Here is a 17,538-nt window from a genome sequence, read left to right on the forward strand (position 1 = left end):
GAGCAAGTGTGGGAGGCCATGAGCAGGGAGATGGAGAAAGGAGACAGTGAGGTGGGGACTCTGCTCAGAACGTTTCACTCCTTCTTCTCAATCTTCCCTCAGTCAGAGACCCACATGCCGATTTCTGTTCACTAGCCAAGTGTGCCCCCAGACAGGCAGGATATTTTTGGCGGGGTTCTCCCAGACTCCAAAACACAAAAGGGTGTCAAGCCACAAGCAGCTGAGCAGGGAACAAGCAGCCTGCCTCTAGCTCTGTTGAAACCACAGGGGCAGTACCACAATCGGTGTAATAAGAAGAGAAAGGCCTTGTGGTTGTGCAAGGATAATCATTTGGGTACTTGACAATATGTTTAATGAACACTTTAAACATTCAAAGTTGATGCACGGTCTTCTCTTATGGAGTCCCTCGAGTAGAGGATGGTTTGATCCCAGATTAAAAATAAGCTCTCAGGACTACTGGTGGTGACCATGGTGCAAGTGGTCGCACACAGGGCAGCTCCTGCTTGAAGGCGCAGCAAAGAGCTCTTCTTACCCAAAACAGGGTGCAACTTCGACAGAAAAATGTAACTGAAGGTCGGAGAAGTTCCCCCCAGGAGTGGCAAGTCTTCTGGTTACCAAACCCAGCAGAAGGTGAAAGATCTGGCCAAGGAGTTGGAAGAGACCTGTGGCGCAGCAGTTAGTGGAAAGATGGCGGAGGGGGAAGGGACAGTGCAAGTTGGAAAGCACCAGATGGAACCGTTGATGACCTTCATCAAGGAAGCGGTCCATCAGCAGAGGATGGAGATGCAGGAAGATCGATCAAAATCCTTCGAAAGGGCTGTGGCACACCTGAAGGGCTCGATGGAACGGCTAGAAAAATGTCAGGATGCACAGGGATCGCAGATCTGAGAGATTGAGGGGGTGATCTCTGAACACAGCGACAGAGTGCTGGCACTGGAGGCGGAACTCTTAGGAGACCTTTGGAAGACGGTGAGAGCAAAGTGGGTGGAGCAGGAAAACAAGTCGAGGAGGCAGAATCTGCGAATAGTTGGACTGCCTGAAGGAGTGGAAGGTGCAAGTGCCATGAGGTAAGTTTCGGGGAAGCTGGCGAGGCTGATGGCGGAGGGGGGGGGCTGGACAAGGCCCCCCGAGGTGGACAGAGCGCACTGGTCTCCAAGGCAGAAGCCAAGAGCTGGGGAGCCACTGGGGCAGATATCCTGAGACTCCACATATTTGTGGAGAAAGAGAAGATCTTGCAGTGGGCCAGGGAGAAACGGAACTGTAAATGGGAGGGGAACAATGTCCAAATATATCAGGACATTGGAGCTGAACTGGCAAAATGGCGTGTCGGGTTCATCAGGGCCAAGGCAGTGTTATATCAATGGCAGATCAGGTTTGGGGTGATCTACCTGGCGAAAAGGCCAGGAATATTATTTTGAGACTCCAGAAGTGGCTAATGGCTTTATCAAGGATGACAAACTGGGAGAGAATGAACAATTTTGGGAGACAAAGTAATACAGTATATGGGTAGAATGGTGGTTGGAAGGAGGGTTTTTTTTTTCTTCACCTCCAATGTGGAGGGGTTTTCTTTTCTTTTTTTCTGTTGGGTTGACAAAGGGTAGTATGGGTGAGAAGTTTGTAATGGGCGGCTGTCTCTTTATTTACCCTACCCCCCCCCTCTTTTGCCTGTGGCTGTGTTTTTTCTTTTTGTTTATGTTTGGGGAAGGTGACCTGTGGTTCAAGATGAGTCTTTGCTTGGGTGGGAGAGGGTGAGGTCCAGAGAGAGCCTTCTTCACAGAACAAAGAGGTGAGGGTGGGGAGTCAGTAGGAGTCGCCGCCATGCTGGCAGGCAATGCTGGTGAACGGAAGTAATGTGGGGCAGAAGGCAGAGAGAGGTTGCCATGGGGGGGGGGGGTTGAGGGAGGGGGCTGCGACGTGGCGGGGTTGGAGATGAAACACGGTCAGTGCGGAGAAAGTGGCCATCTTGGATGGACCAGGTACATGATGACATTAATGGGGGGTAGAGCCAAAAGGAGAGGATGGCGGATGGTAGGGGTTTCCTATGGAGGCATAAGCTGATAACATGGAACATGCAAGGATTCAATGGACCGGTAAAAAGATCTCTTTGCGCACCTAAGGACTTTAAAAGCGGAGGTAGTTTTTCTTCAGGAGCTGCACCTCTGCGTGAAGGACCAGGTTAGGCTGAGAAAGGGATGGGTGGGACAGGTTTTCCACTAGGGGTTTGATTCAAAGTCATGGGGAGGGGGTGGTAATTTTGTTGAGCAAGAAAACAGTGTTTGTGAGCACGAAGGAAGTGAGGGACCCGGGTGGGCGATGTGATTGTGAGTGGGGTATTAGAGGGGGCGCCAATGGTACTGGTGAATGTATATGCACTGAATTGGGACAATGTAGGTTTAATAAGGGGGTTGCTGGCAGAAATCCTGGACTTGGCCACACATCAATTGATTATGAGAGGAGATTTTAAATTGTGTCCGAGAGCAGGGTCGAGCCCCAGGTCAATGGGTAGGATACGAATGGCAAAGGAGCTGGGCGGGTTTATGACAGGTGGGTATGGTAGACCTGTGGCGCTTCAAGAACCCAGGGGGAAACGAGTATTCCCTTTTTCTCACCTGTTTATAGGGTGTATTCAAGGATCTACTTTTTTGTGGTGAGCCGGGAGGTTTTGGTTGGGGTAGTGGGGGCAGAGTATGTGGGGATAGTAATCTTGGACCATGCGCCCCACTGGCTGGAGGTTCGGCTTAGATCGGGATGGGAGCAGAGGCCAGGGTGCAGGTTTGATTAGATGTTCTTGGTAGATTGAGGGTTTTGTGATAAAGTGTGGGCTGTGATTAAAGATTATGTAGAATTGAACCAAACCGGGAGGTGTCAGCGGCTACATTTTGGGAAGCACTAAAAGCGATGGTCCGGGTGGAGGTCATCTCGTTCAAGGCACATGCAGATAGGGAAAAGAGGGAGGAGTATGAGCGTTTAATGAACAAGACAATGGAGGTAGATAGGGAGTACTCGAGGGTGCCCACCGGGTTTGGTGAAGAGGAAACAATTGCAGGGGCAATTCGATAGGTTGACGACGGGGAGGGCGGTAGGACAGCTGCGTAGGGCAAGGAGGTTGAAGTAGGAATACGGAGAGAAGGCGAGTCGAATATTAGCACATCATCTACGAAGGCAGGCTGCGTCCAGGGAAATATTGAAGATACGGACTGGGGCAGGGGATGTGGTGCCGGAGCCGGGGAAGTAAAACGAGACATTTAGGAATTATTATAAGGAGCAGTACAGGGCGGACCGGGGGGGGGGGGGGGGGAAGAGGGGGACACACACTCCCAATGGACGGTATAAAGGGGTATGAAGTCGGGGAAGGCCCCGATGGGATTCTATAGGGGGTTCGCGACAGACCTGGCGTTTAATGAGACATTGGAGAAAGGAAAGCAGCCAGAGATGATGACACAGGCAACGATCACATACCAAAGAAGGGGAAACACCCGTTGGAAAGTGGGTCGTGTAGGTCCAGATCTCTGTTAAATAGGGATGTAAAGTGCTGGCTAAGTTGGCAGTGGGAAGGATGGAAGGTTGTGCCCCGGGATGGGGGGTTGCGGAGGGCCAAACAAACTTCGTAAAGGGCAGGCAGATTTTTAGTAATATAAAGGAGGCTGTTAAACGTGATCATGACCCAGTCGGGAGCCCAGGTACCGGAGGTAGTGATGTCCATGGATGCGTGGAAGGCATTTGACCGGGTGGAGTGGCAGTACTTGTTTGAGGTTCAGAGAAGGTTCAGTTTTGGGCCGTAGTTTGTGGCAAGTTACACGTGCACCTATGGCAAGTGTGCAGACCAACGACATGAGCTCACAAAACTTTGAACTCCCCAGGGGAACAAGGCTGGGGTACCCGCTGTCGCCATTGTTGTTTGCGCTAGTGATAGAGCCTCTGGCAATGGTTCTTAGGGGGTTGACAGAGTGGCGAGGGATTACGAGGGGACAAAGGGAGCATCGGGTGTCGTTATACACGGACGACGCATGTTTCGGATCCGCAGCATCATGGGCTTGTTGGGGACGTTCTCGGGATACAAGCTAAATGTTGGGAAAAGTGAAGTGCTCCCGGTGAACAAGTTGGGTTGGCGAACCAACCTTGAGCGGGTTGCCATTCAAGGTGACCAGAGACAGGTTTAGATGCCTGGGGATTCAGGTAGCGAAGGAATGGGTGATGCTACATAATTGGAATCTAACAAAGCTGGTGGAGGAGGTTAGGGAGGATCTGAAGAGATGTGACACGCAGCACTTGACTCTGGCAGGAAGGGTCCAAGTGGTGAAGATGAACATTCTGCTGAGGTTCCTGTTCATATTCCACACTCCCAATCTTTGCACCGAACGCCTTCTTTTGAAAACTGGATGTGATTGCCTCAACCCTTGTATGGGCAGGGAAGGTGCCAAGGGTTCAGAGGACCCTGTTACAGAGACAGAAGGGAGGGTTGGCATTGTCTAACCTGCTATATTATTGCTGGGCAGCTAACATGGAGGTGAGGTGGTGGTGGAAAGGGGAGAGAGCAGAATGGGTTAGGATGGAGGAAGAATCATGTAGGGTGTCCAGTTGGAGGGCTATGGTGACGGCGACATTGCCAAGGAAATACGCAGAGAGCCCGGTGGTGCAGTCCACAGTAAAGGTCTGCAGCCAGCTGAGGAGGCATTTCAGGATAGAAGGGATGTTGGTGCTGGTGCTGCTGTGTTAAAACTACAGTTTTGAGCTTTTGGGGGGGTGGAGGGGGGGGGGGGGGGGGGGGGGGGGAGTGCTAGATGGCACGTATAGGAAGGAGAGAAAAGTGGGGCTGGTTTAGGTGACAGATCTATGCCTAGAAGAGGGCTTTGTCAGTATGGGTGAACTGAAGGAGAGGGTAGAGCTCCTGAGAGGAAGTGAGTTTAGGTACCTGCAGGTAAGGGACTTTGCGGAAGCTTTGGAAGGAATTCCCCAAGTTACATCCTGCTGGAGCGACTGCTGCTTTCAGATGTGGAAGGGGAGGGCAGGTGGTGAAGATTAAGGGGAAGTGGGAGGGGAGATAAGCTGGGGAGTATGGGGAGTGAGGCACTACGAAGGGTCACTGCGACCTCCTCGTGCGCAAGGATGAGCCTGTACAGTTCAAGGTGGTACACAGGGTACATATGACCCGGGCAAGAATGAGTGGGTTCTTCCAGGGTATGGAAGACAAATACAAGAAGTGTGGGTGGGGACCAGCGAATCACGCACATATGTTTTCGGTGGTGTCTGTGAAAAGTTGGAGTGATTCTGGGTGGGAGTGTTTGCGGCGTTAACAAGGATAGTGGGGGAGGAGGTTGAGCCGGATCCTTTGGTGGCAATATTTGAGATATCGGAGAGGCCGGAGCTGATGGAGGGTAGGAAGGCTGATGTTGTGACCTTCGCCTCTCTGATTGCCCGGTGAAGATTCCTGTCGGGAGTGGTAGTCAGCAACGCCACCGGGGGTGGCGGCCTGACTGGGGAAATTATGAGACTTTTTTCAGCTGGAAAAGATCAAATCTGAATTAAGGGGTTCAGCGGAGCTTCGAGGCAAGGTGGGGATGTTTGTGGATGTGTTTGAGGAGCTGTTTGTTGTCCTGGGAAGGAGGAGGAGGGGGGTGAAAAAGAGAAAAATTTGTACAAACTGTATAGTTGTGTATTAGGGAGTTTGCTCCCCAAATTGTTTATATTTTGTAACCTTTAATATAAGTTTGGAATAATATACATTTAAAAAAAAACCCACAGTTACTGAAGAGTCCAGTGTATAATCTAGTGTCGCTGTTACAAGTGGGGCAGACGGTGTTTTGGAGGAGTGTGTGGCTGGGGTGCCCGGATTGTCACGTGCTGGCTTTCAGCTGGTTCTCAGCCACAAAACTAGAGGTCCTTCCCGGAAGCTTTTCTGCCACCTCTGACTTGGCAGAGACAAGAGGACCGAATTTCAGGAAGTGCTTTTTGGACAAAGTCCCATCGTCAGCTGTCCCTCGGTTCGAGGAAGACATCAGCTCAGGAATGCGAGTTTCAGCCACGTGCCTTCATCTGACTGAACAGGCTGATTCTCGACCCACACATCTTTGGGAACACAGAGTCGGGTATCCCATGAGATCATGGGGTCCATCATGCAGGATTGGCTTTTCTTTCCTTCCTTCTGTGCCGCTGCTCTTTCTCATCATTGAGGCATTGGGACTCAAAGCTCGATGCAGCTCAATGGGCAACTTGTCGGCACGTTGAATGATTGGTAGCAAACTCCACCTATTCATTAACGTCAATGCTGCTGCATTTCAAGGAGCGCTTCAGTATGTCTTTGAAGCATTTGCTCTTCCCTCCCCTGGAACACTGACCTGCCTCTAGCACTGCTGAAGCCACAGAGGAAGTCAAGAAAAGACAACCAGATTTTGTTTGGGAGAGAGTGGGGGGGGGGGGGGGGATCGTTTCCAGCCACCTTACAGAGTGTCCAGGCCATAGAGTTGATTTTGCAGTTGTGCCTTGATGCATAAAATAGTTGTGGGTGGGATTGAGGTGCACATGAGTACGGCCTCAACCAGGACCTTGGATTAATGTTGCATTACATCGCCCCCCACCATCTGGCCTGGGTTTACAAAATCCTACCAACTGTCCTGGCTTGAGACAACTCACACCTCTTTAACCTGGGATTACCCCTCTCTCTGGATCTGTAAAGTCTTAATTATCTGCAAATGCTCACATTCAAAGTATCGTCTTACATCTTTGACTTTGTTTATATATACACATGTTTCTGGTACATAGAATAAGGAGCGAGAGTCCTATTCTCTCCACTCCAGCCCCATGCCACCAGCTGCCTCCACCATTGTCTTCAACTTAATTGCTGCAATTCCCTGTCCTCCATTTATGTGGGCTGTGTTTCTGGCTCTCAATTCCCCCTCTTTAAGAAAAAAAATCTAGGTTCATCACTGCAAAAACAGCTGTGCACTTCATTTCTAGAGTACAACTGATGGAATAGCTGCCACATATGCTACTTCTGGCATTTCCATTAGGATGAATTTTCATATCTGATTCAAGTGACCAACTGAAATGTGCAATTAAATCACAAAAAGTAATAAAACTCCTAATGCCTCATGTGATTCAGGGGAATTTAACTTATTCAATCTTCTTGCAGAAGTTGTCTTAATACTGGACTTTTAATCAACGGCTATGGTGCAGTTGCATAATTTTTTTTAGAACGGTCAGATATTTAAAAATCTCGTGTCATTGATACATTTACATTCGCTGCAGAGTGCTACATTCACCAAGGATTAATCCTTAAAATTCACTGCTGAATAGTTACAATTTTAATTTCATCCTCTCCTTTGGCTTTTTATATTTTAATATAGGGGGCTGGATCCACCGCCCTCGGGATGCTCCGTTTTGCTGGCAGCCCAGGGGTTTCCCGACGGTGTGGGGCTGCCCCATAATGGGAAACCCCATTGACCAGCTGGCAAAACGCAGCATCCCGCCGACGTGCTGAACCAGAAATCTGGCCCAGCGGGACGGAGAATTCAGCCCAGTATGTTCATTTTCTGCCAATTACCCTTTGGTCCTTCTGTTGCAGCATCTGAACATAGAACAAGAACATAGAACATACAGTGCAGAAGGAGGCATGTCGGCCCATCGAGTCTGCACTGACCCCTGTAAGCCCTCACTTCCACCATATCCCCGTAACCCAATAACCCCTCCTAACCTTTTTGGACACAAAGGGCAAATTAGCATGGTCAATCCACCTAACCTGCACATCTTTGGACTGTGGGAGGAAACCGGAACACCTGGAGGAAACCCACGCAGATACAGGGAGAACGTGCAAACTCCGCTCACACAGGTGCTCACACTCTGGATTCTTGTAAAATATAACGGGAGGTTCATTAAGGGCGTTGCTCATATAATCAAGATGGTTGCTCAAAGCTCACACAAACACTCCGCTGATGTCACTACACATCACTTGACGAAGAACCAACAAGAATGTATTCCCAGGTAATTCAGAGAAAGTAGAGCGTCAAAGAGAAGGGGGGGGGGGTAAAGCTGGATGTTGCCAGAGTACATGGGGAAAGGGGTTGTGTTCTCAGATGATGTCACGTAGGAGCAGCATGAAGATGAGAACTAGGAGGGGTCCAAGAATAGAACCTTGTGCAGAGATAACAGATAAATCAGAGGACCTATTGACGGCGATTCTCTGGCTACATTCAGAGAGACAAGAATCTACAGCTGCACCTGATCAGAGTGGACAATCATCTTGCATGCCACTTTTGGCACATGCACCCTGGGTTGCTAACAATTAGGGGCTGTTTAGCACAGGGCTAAATTGCTGGCTTTGAAAGCAGACCAAGGCAGGCCAGCAGCACGGTTCAATTCCCGTAACAGCCTCCCCGAACAGGCGCCGGAATGTGGCGACTAGGGGCTTTTCACAGTAACTTCATTTGAAGCCTACATGTGACAATAAGCACATTTCATTTCATTTTTCATTAGGTGATCTACACTTATATTTCAAGCCATGATCGAATGGCGGAATCCAAGATCTCTCGCTTCATCCACCCCTCTTAGTATATTCCTATTTATTGTGTACTCCCTATAACTGTTTGACCTCCCTAAATGCATGACCTCACAGTTCTCGGTGTTAAATTCCATCTGCCATTTTATTGCCCACTCCACCAATCCATCTATATTGTTTTGAGTCCACCACTGGGCCAATCTTTGTGTCATCTGCAAATTCCCAATCATGCTCCCCATGTTCACGTCCAAATCGTTAAACAAACAGTAAGGGTCTCAACACCGAGCCCTGTGAAACACCACTTGAAACAACTCTAATTGCAAGAGCAGCCATTGACCATAACACTTTGTTTCCTTTTACGAAGTCTTCCTCTTACAAAGCCAACTTTTTATCCAGTTTGCCACATTGCCCTGTATCCCATGGGCTTTCATTTTCTTTTACCTTTTACCATTAATATATTGGTAAAATTTCTTTGGGTTTTCTTTCACTTGCTAATCGAGGCAGCACGATGGTGCAGTGGTTAGCACTGCTGCCCGAGGACCTATGTTCGATCCCAGCATCGGGTCATTGTCTGTCTGGAGTTTGCACTCTCTCCAAGTGTCTGCATGAGTCTCACCCCCACAACCCAAAGATGTGTAGGGTAGGTGGATTGGCCACCTAAATTGCCCCTTAATTGGAAACAATTATTGTGTACTCAATTTATATTCTTTACTTAATAGTCTTTTTTCATGGCCTCCCTTTGATTTCCTTATTGACTTTGACCCTGCACTTTCTATACTCCTCTAGGCTACCTGTAGTGCTTAGTTCTTTACGCCTATCGTGCGCTTTTTCTGTTTGATCTTCTGCTGTATTCCTCAAGACAACCAAGGGGGTCTCGATTTGGCAATACCACTCTATTTTTGGAGGGGACATGTCGACTTTGTACATTTAGGATCTCTCCTTTTAGTGCTTCCCACTGGTTTTCCACAGATTTATCCTCTAGCAATGTCCCTTCTCATTTCTACAACATTTGCCTTGCCCCAGTTCAAAATTTTTACTCCTGCTTTATCTCTGTCCTTTTGCATGGTAATAATGAATTTAACTGAATTGTGATCACTATCCCTGATATGGTCACCAACTGTCACTTCAGCCACTAGCCCTTGTTCGTTCCCCAAGGCAAGGTCTGGAATTACATCCCTTCTTGTTGGAATCATCACTAATTGGGTGAAAATATTTTCCTGGACACGGCATGAAATTTTCTCCCTCAGTTCCTCTTATATTGTTTGATTCCCAGTTGGTAGTGTCCTCTTGTTCTGACAGGCAGAAATTTGCCTACATATTTGCTCTTCATCTCCCTTTCACAATTTTGGGGGTCTACAGTATATTCCCAGTAGTGTGGCTGCCCCTTTTTTATTTCTAAGTTTAATCCATAAAGCCTCGTTTGTAGATCTGTTTAGTATATCATTCCCACTCACAACTGGAATAGATTCCTTAACCATTAGTGCTACTCCCCCTTCTTTTCATCTCCCCCTCTGCCCTGCCTGAAAACTCTGTACCAGCGATATTGAGCTGCCAATTTTGCCCATCCTTTAGCCAGGTTTCCATTATAGCAATGACATCCTGCTGTCATGTGTCCAGCTGTGCTCTTAACTCTACTACCTGGTTTGTAATACGCCTTGATTGAAGTATAAACAGTTTAACCCCACCATTTTCCCTTGCTGGACACTTAAAATTTTGCTTCGCCTGTAATTCCAAATATATCATTACATCTTCTACATCACTAGCTAAAGTTCTACATCCATTTTCCCGATCGGAGTTTGACCTATCTGATCCTACTCCTGGGATCCCAACCCCTGCCACACAGAACTAGCAAAATCCCCCACTTGTTTAGTGGTTCCAGCTCTGCCTGGGTGCAACCCATCTGGTTTGTACAGGTCCCACCTGCCCCAGAACCAGTCCCAGTGCATTGAGAATCTGAATCCCTTCTGGCTACACCATCTCTCCATTTTCCGGTTTCTTTTTCCAGGTACAACCATTGTTTCAATCTCTCTCTCTCACAATGCTTGCTGTATTCAAACACTTACATACTCCTCACTGACCATATTTTTCTCAACTTTTTTCACCTTTGCCTTAGCTGTCCACTTTTGTTTTCCCATCAGCCTGAAATGCACTGAGCTCAGTGAAAACCATATTAAATGCAATTTCTGTAAAGAATCAGCAACCTCAAGACAACACAATTTGCCTAGGACTGAGCTTGCTGTGGAGCAGACAGTAGTTTATTATTTAAACAGGACACAATGTGCAGCAGCACAATTCAGTAACTGCAAAATTAAAAGTTCACAGGGTTTTAAAAATTGTTAAAAATTCACAGGCAAAACAGGATCTGAACTATTAAAATACACTTGAATTGAGAACCTCTCAACCACTCTTGTGTTTTAAGCACAAGGATGCTCCTCTGGAAGTGAGTGTAGTCAGCTAAAAACAGAGCGTTGCCCTTTGTAACACTCCTCCTCGGTTTACTTGGCTGTTTTCCTGTCAGCCAGCTGCACAACAACAAAAAATGTTTTTCTTCACTAAGCCTCTCAGCTTGTGGTGCTGTGCCTCTCGCTCTGGGACTGTGAGCTAAAAAAAAACGTGACTGACAGGGTCGGGTTCAGAACTGATCCTCATAGTTCATGCAAGTTAGCACTAGTTACATCAATGGTAGAAGAAAAAATGCAACAGAATTATGGGCTCACACGTTCAACAAAACATCCTGCTACCATTTAACATCACACCACTTAATTATGTACGCAAGAATTTTTTCCCCTGAACACCAATGTACAAAATCAGGAATTGCTAGCTTTCTAAATAATCTAAAATAATTAAGAAACAGTGAGTTCTCACTTAAAGCTGTGGTTTGCATGCCTGAAAACAATTTTAAATGAATCATAGGTCCCCATAGGAATCAACCTTGAAGCCACAGTTAACCTTCTCACCCAGAAGAACCAATGTTGAAATTAAAATACTGAACCATACATGTGCAGTATTGTGCATTCCTACCTGAAATACAAAATAAAATACATCGCAAATCATAAAGGAAATACAAATCATAAACTAATACAATTAGTTTGTTTAAAAGAAGTACAGTACTCACCTCTGTACACAAGACTTTTCTACCGATCAGGCTCCATCGAGCAGCAGGGATTGGTTGGTGGCTGTAGCAGCTGAAGTCCCAGAATTACCTGCACCAATGAATCTCTGCCACCAGATGGAGCTCAGGATTTCAGCGCAAGCGTAAAACAAGAGCCAGCAGCGAAGCCAAAACAGCGTCAGAAGCCGCTGAAAAATAAACCTTTAATGTCGTATCCAAGAACAGAGACCAGGAGTGGGATAGGTTGGGACCAGGCAAGGCTGGGAAGGGGAGTAAAAGGCAGAGGGGGCAAGGGCGGATGCACTGCGAGGAAAAGTCACGTATGTTACAGAAGTGTAAGCCTGTAGCAAATGACATTAAAGTGACACTGGCAAAGTAAACTGATATACTGACAATATTTTCTTACTGACAATATTTTCTTAAGGACGTTAAGTGAAACATTAAGTGAGTCTACATTAACGAAGGACTTGCTGCATTTATCGTCACAAATCACTAAGGCACGAGTTACAACAAAAAACAAATCCAAGCATAAGACCAAAACTACCAGAACATGAACTATAAATACATTCAATGGGACTAAAACTAGGAGAGTTGGCAAACTCAAGTCTTAGGAAACCTAAAGGGAAGTGGTGGCATAGTGGTAATGTCACTGGACTAGTAATCCATACCAATTAATAACATTTAAATAATTAATCATTTGGAATTAAAAGCTCGTGCCAGTAATGGTAGTCACAAAGCCATTGTTGATTGTTGTAAAACACATCTGGTTCACCAATGTCCTTTTGGGAAGGAAGTCTGCTGCCATCTGCTCAGGCCTACTCATGACTCCAGACCCACAGCAGCATGGTTAACTCGGAGGGACGGCACGGTGGCACATTGGTTAGCACTGCTATCGCCCCGCGCCAAAGACCCGGGTTCAATTCTGACCTCGGGTGACTGTGTGTGGAGTTTGCACATTTTTCCTCGATCTGTGAGTTTCCTCCGGTGCTATGGTTTCCTCCCACAATCCAAAGATGTGCAGGTTAGGTGGATTAGCTATGCTAAATTGCCCTTGGGTAGGGTTACAGGGGTAGGGTGAAGGCTGGTCTTAGGTAGAATGCCCTTTCGGAGGGCTGGTACAGACTCGATGAGCCAAATGGCCTCCTTCTGCACTGTAGGATTCTATGGGGAAAAAAAGACTGTGAATTGGCCATTTTTAATCAAACCACTACGAAGTCCATAAGGTATGAAACCACATGGACCACCCACAGCGATCTAGGTGTCGGAATCAACAACAGCACACCCAGCCCTGTCAAACCTGCAAAGTCCTCCTGAAAAACATCTGTGGGCTTGTGTCAAAATTGTGCAAGCTATCCGACAGACTAGTCAAGCCTTACATAATAATATCACAAAAACATACCGTACAATGTCTAAAGCCCTAGCATCACCACCCCCAGTTATGTTGTCATCATAGAATCATAGAATTTACAGCGCAGAAGGAGGCCATTCAGCCCAGCGAGTCTGCACCGGCTCTTGGAAAGAGCACCCTACCCAAGCCCACACCTCCACCCTATCCCCATAACCCAGTACCCCACCCAACACCAAGAGCAATTTTGGACACTAAGGGCAATTTAGCATGGCCAATCCACATAACCTGCACATCTTTGGACTGTGGGAGGAAACCCACGCAGACACAGGGAGAACGTGCAGACTCAGCACAGACAGTGACCCAAGCCGGGAATCAAACCTGGGACCCTGGAGCTGTGAAGCAATTGTGCTAACCACCATGCTACCGTGCTGCCCTCATGGACAGGACAGACCCATCAGAGGTGGCGGTACAGTGGTACACAGTTGGAACGAGTTGTCTGGGAAAATCAACACGGTCTCTGGGCCGCATGAAATCTTATGGCATCAGGTTAAACATGGGCAAAGAAACCTCCTGCTGGTTATGAACCACCATCCCTACTCAACATGAATTAGTGCTCCTCCATATTGAATCCTATTTAGAGGAAGCACGGAGTATGGCTAGGGCACAGAATGTACTCTGGGTGGGGGACCTCAATGTCCTTCACCAAGCGTATCTCGGTAGCACCGCTATTGACAAAGCCCTAAAGGACACAGCTGCAAGACTGGGTCTGCAGCAGGTGGAGAGAGGACTAACAAGAGTGTTACAACACCCTGGGTAAGTATGCTTTCAATTCCATCCCCACCTGTCCCAGAGTCACAACACAAGCAAATTATTCAATAATTTTTATAAAAATACCCGAAGTCTTTGGCCGCCCAATAATTACAGTCACCAGGGTTGTAAGTTGAAACACTAGTATTGTTTCTTTCTAACAAGATTAATGATGAAATATGCAGTAAATACAACTGGATAAAAACAAGCTAACGTTTAACTCTCTCACCCTCTACCCCCCCCTCCCACACACACACACACAAAGACAGGCAAACACAGGAGGGGGGGGGGGGGGAAATAACAAGGATGAAGGTCAACAAATAAGAGTCATTGCTTCCAGAGGTGATTCTCTAGCACACTTTCCTCACAGCACACTCGCTGATTAAAGTCCTTGGTTCGTAGTGATCTTCTCTGTAGTTTAGAAATGTGTTGCACTCAGCTATTCCTGGAAAGGCCCCTTTGCTTCACATCAAACTCTGCTTTCAGTGCATGGTTTATTGCTAGGCCTCTGCCTATTCTGGAAACAGCGTTGGTTGATTTACATCAGACTTTTCTGCAGAGAGAGTTAGTTGGTTTTCCTCTTCTGCAACCTGTAATGGTTCTCCTGTTCACATATGGCAGCTTGGTGGAAAGTGGTTAGCACTGCTTTTTCAGCATCAGGGACCCAGGTTCACTTCCGGCCTTGGGTGACTGTCTTGTGTGGAGTTTACATTTCCCCCAGTGCCTGTGTGGGTTTCCTCCAGGGGCTCCAGTTTCCTTCCACAGTCAAAAGACTTAGGTGGATTGGCCAGGCTAAATTGCCCCTTAGTGTCCAAACATTAGGTGAGGTTACGTGGTAGTGGGCCTAGGTAGGATGCTGTTTGAGAGTCGGCGCAGTCCATGTCCAAATGTAGCAAGACCTGAATTAACCTTCTTAAAGAGAATATAACATAGGCTTTTTTTTAAATAGATGTTTCATGTGCCTGCCATGTAGACTTTTCTCCTAGACATCTGTGGTTTGTTCTTCCACCTCTTGATATTTGAAAAATTATGGTTCTTTTGGTTCCTTGCAGAGCTTGGGATCTCTCATTATTTATGAATAATTGTCAGGTTCCATTGAGTTTTTTTATTAGCAATATGTTAGATATTCCACGGATTTTAAATATGTTGACCATACAACTTAATACAACATTTCAGAATGGAAATTTCTGGTTCTCTTTTACACACATAGAAAATAGAATTTCTCAAGCATCAAGTATGTAGGTTCAGTTCAAATCGAACTTGTACACAAAGATGAATTTAAAGACTAGTCAAAAGTTACAACTGTAAATAAGGGTAAAACAATTGTTCAAAAATAAGCTGGATCGAATGTAAAAAAAATGAGTTTGATGAGAAGTATTTGATGTCTTACCGCAAAGCTAAATGTACCATGAGTAATACGGCTTCCATTTCTTTTGTTCCAATGGAATCTACCACAATGACACAATAACCAAGTCTGATGCAGACAATTACAAGAATTCGAAAAATGTTGATTCCAGAATAATGGACAACTAAATCAGTAAAGAGGTGTTCTAAGCTTGTTGTTTATCTTTCAGCTTTATTTCCCAGGCTAGGCTGTGTGGGACATGCAAAGCATTCCATTTTATTTAAATCATTGAACTATCTAGTTTAAGCCTCCTATGCAGAGTTAACTTGCAGTAGAATTCGCCTGAAAGGACATTTTATTTGTAAATTAGGATATCAACTACCATTGTTTCCAAATTTGAGTCACACCAAGAGAAAAGCTATTGAACGAAAATATAATTTCATAGAAAGGGTGGTCATTGTTACAAAATGCATTGCCAGCATAGAATTTAGCCATGCTGTATTAGAGACAGATTAGGGTTTGTTTTTTTTGGGTTGGGGGGGGGGGGGGGTTGGGACATTCAAAATGAGCAACCATATAGCAGAAATTAAATTTTAAAATGTCAATGACAAAAAAATTGGACTTTACAGACTGATCTTACCAGTCAGATTCCCAGAAATGAAGGTGAATCAGAGCTGCTGGAGAACCCTTGCATGATTTAGAGAAAGAAAACAAGTTGAAAGAATGGGCTGCTCTAAGGATGCTACCAAAGCTTAGCCCTCATTTTCTCTCCCATCACAATAATGCATGCTACTCAGTAGAAATCAACCTTGTACCCATTTAATACTGTAATACCAGTTCAGAGGTTCAAACATTGCTAGGTGTAGGACAAAGGTTTGACTAAAGAACTCACACTGCATGGACCCAAACCAAGTACCAAAGGATCAAGTGATTTATTTTCTACAAATTGCTATGACAAGTATTTACTTTAAGCCATATATTTGTTCTAAAAAAAATGGTTAATGTTAAAAATTTTTGCAAAACGGGATAGATGCTCTGTTGATAACATTAATCCTACTGTTTGAAGATTAGGCAATGGAGGTTCATTTCATAATTATTTCATAAACAGTCAAATAAAATGATACCAAGACATGCAGCGGCAAAAAGGAACAAAGGGAAAATATTCCTCGAGGCAAGGTGAAAATCCCAAAAATTGATAACTGGAAAGGTTGGGAGCCAATGCTTTTTAAAAATTAATTTAGAGTACCCAATTATTATTTTTTCCAATTAGGCGCAATTTAGCGTGGCCAATCCACCTAACTAGCACATCTTTGGGATGTGGGGGTGCAACCCACGCAGACACAGGGAGAATGTACAAACTCCACACAGACAGTGACCCAGGGCTGGGATTCGAACCCGGGTCCTCAGCGCCATAGTCCCAGTGCTATCCACTGCGCCACCATGCTGCCCTTTGGGAGCCAATGTTGATCAGTGGTGGTAGGAGAGCAGGGTTTTGTGCTAGAGAATTAAGTGGGTCCAAGGCTGGGCAAGGGAATTCATGGCTGGTGGACAAGGGAAAGAGTAGAGCAGAATGCAGCAGAAACAGCTGAGCAACAGGTTACAACCTTATTGCAAATAATCTATGGGCACCTCACACTTGTTGGAAAGGAGGGTGGGGAGGGTTCGAAGGGTATGTTTGATAATGGAGGAAAAATGCCAGGATTTGTATTTGTTCACCAGGATGATGCTGAAAAAAAAAATGTACACATTTAGCAGAGGATAGATAACAAGGTCTAATATAGTGCTTAATTTAGTCCAGCTGGATATGGTGCTGGATGTCTACTCCAGTTGTGCATCAGCCACATTTAATTTTATGCCTTTCAAACTTAAAAGGAGTCAAGATGGGGGGGCATTACTAGGGGAAATTGCCGCAGTTTAGCTTTGAAAGCAAAGGTGGAAATGTTGGAATGACTGAGCTGATTGACAACTGCAGACATATTGCAGCAAATGAAGGGTAAAGGCCAGGCGGTTTTAAAGTGCAGTTCAAAGTTACTTGGAGGAGTTTTTAAACTAAGGTGATTGTTGAAGGGAGCAAGTTGGAAGGCTTTGTCAGTTGTGAGTAACGTGGGAAAGCAATCAGAGATGGCCATATTTATGATGAAATTATATCCCAGACAGCTGATTGAATTGGGGAATGGCTCTAATTATTTGCTACTTCTACATTCTTCAATTGCAAAAGTGTCACTTAAAGAGTATCAAGTGCAATGCCTGTTTTGGTCAATTCAAGCAGCTGTTTGCCGAACTCAATTTAAATATACCCCTGACTGCATTTCGAGCTGCTTCCGGTAATTAAAATATGCACCAGCTACCCCGCCACCACCAGTCCCCTGGGCACCTCTAGAATTCCTGTGAGTCCTCGTTTCAGCTTGTTGTGCTCCTCGTTGGTGTGAGAACAT

The 17,538-nt window shown here is 45.9% G+C and overlaps 1 protein-coding gene across 5 annotated transcripts in view; it reads right to left on the reverse strand.

The window, feature by feature from the left end:
• macc1 (MET transcriptional regulator MACC1) overlaps positions 1 to 17,538 on the reverse strand; it is an 80,543-nt gene that overhangs the window by 44,992 nt on the left and 18,013 nt on the right. The window contains exon 1 of one of the 5 annotated variants that reach the window (XM_072509201.1): positions 11,607 to 11,648. The exons of the other annotated variants lie outside the window; for them this stretch is intronic. The gene's annotated coding sequence lies outside the window, so the exon portion shown is untranslated. Of the gene's footprint in view, positions 1 to 11,606; positions 11,649 to 17,538 lie in introns of those variants that run through there. 5 annotated transcript variants of the gene reach the window in all.

Source organism: Scyliorhinus torazame, chromosome 6, assembly GCF_047496885.1.
Source record: "Scyliorhinus torazame isolate Kashiwa2021f chromosome 6, sScyTor2.1, whole genome shotgun sequence".
NCBI lineage: Eukaryota > Metazoa > Chordata > Chondrichthyes > Carcharhiniformes > Scyliorhinidae > Scyliorhinus > Scyliorhinus torazame.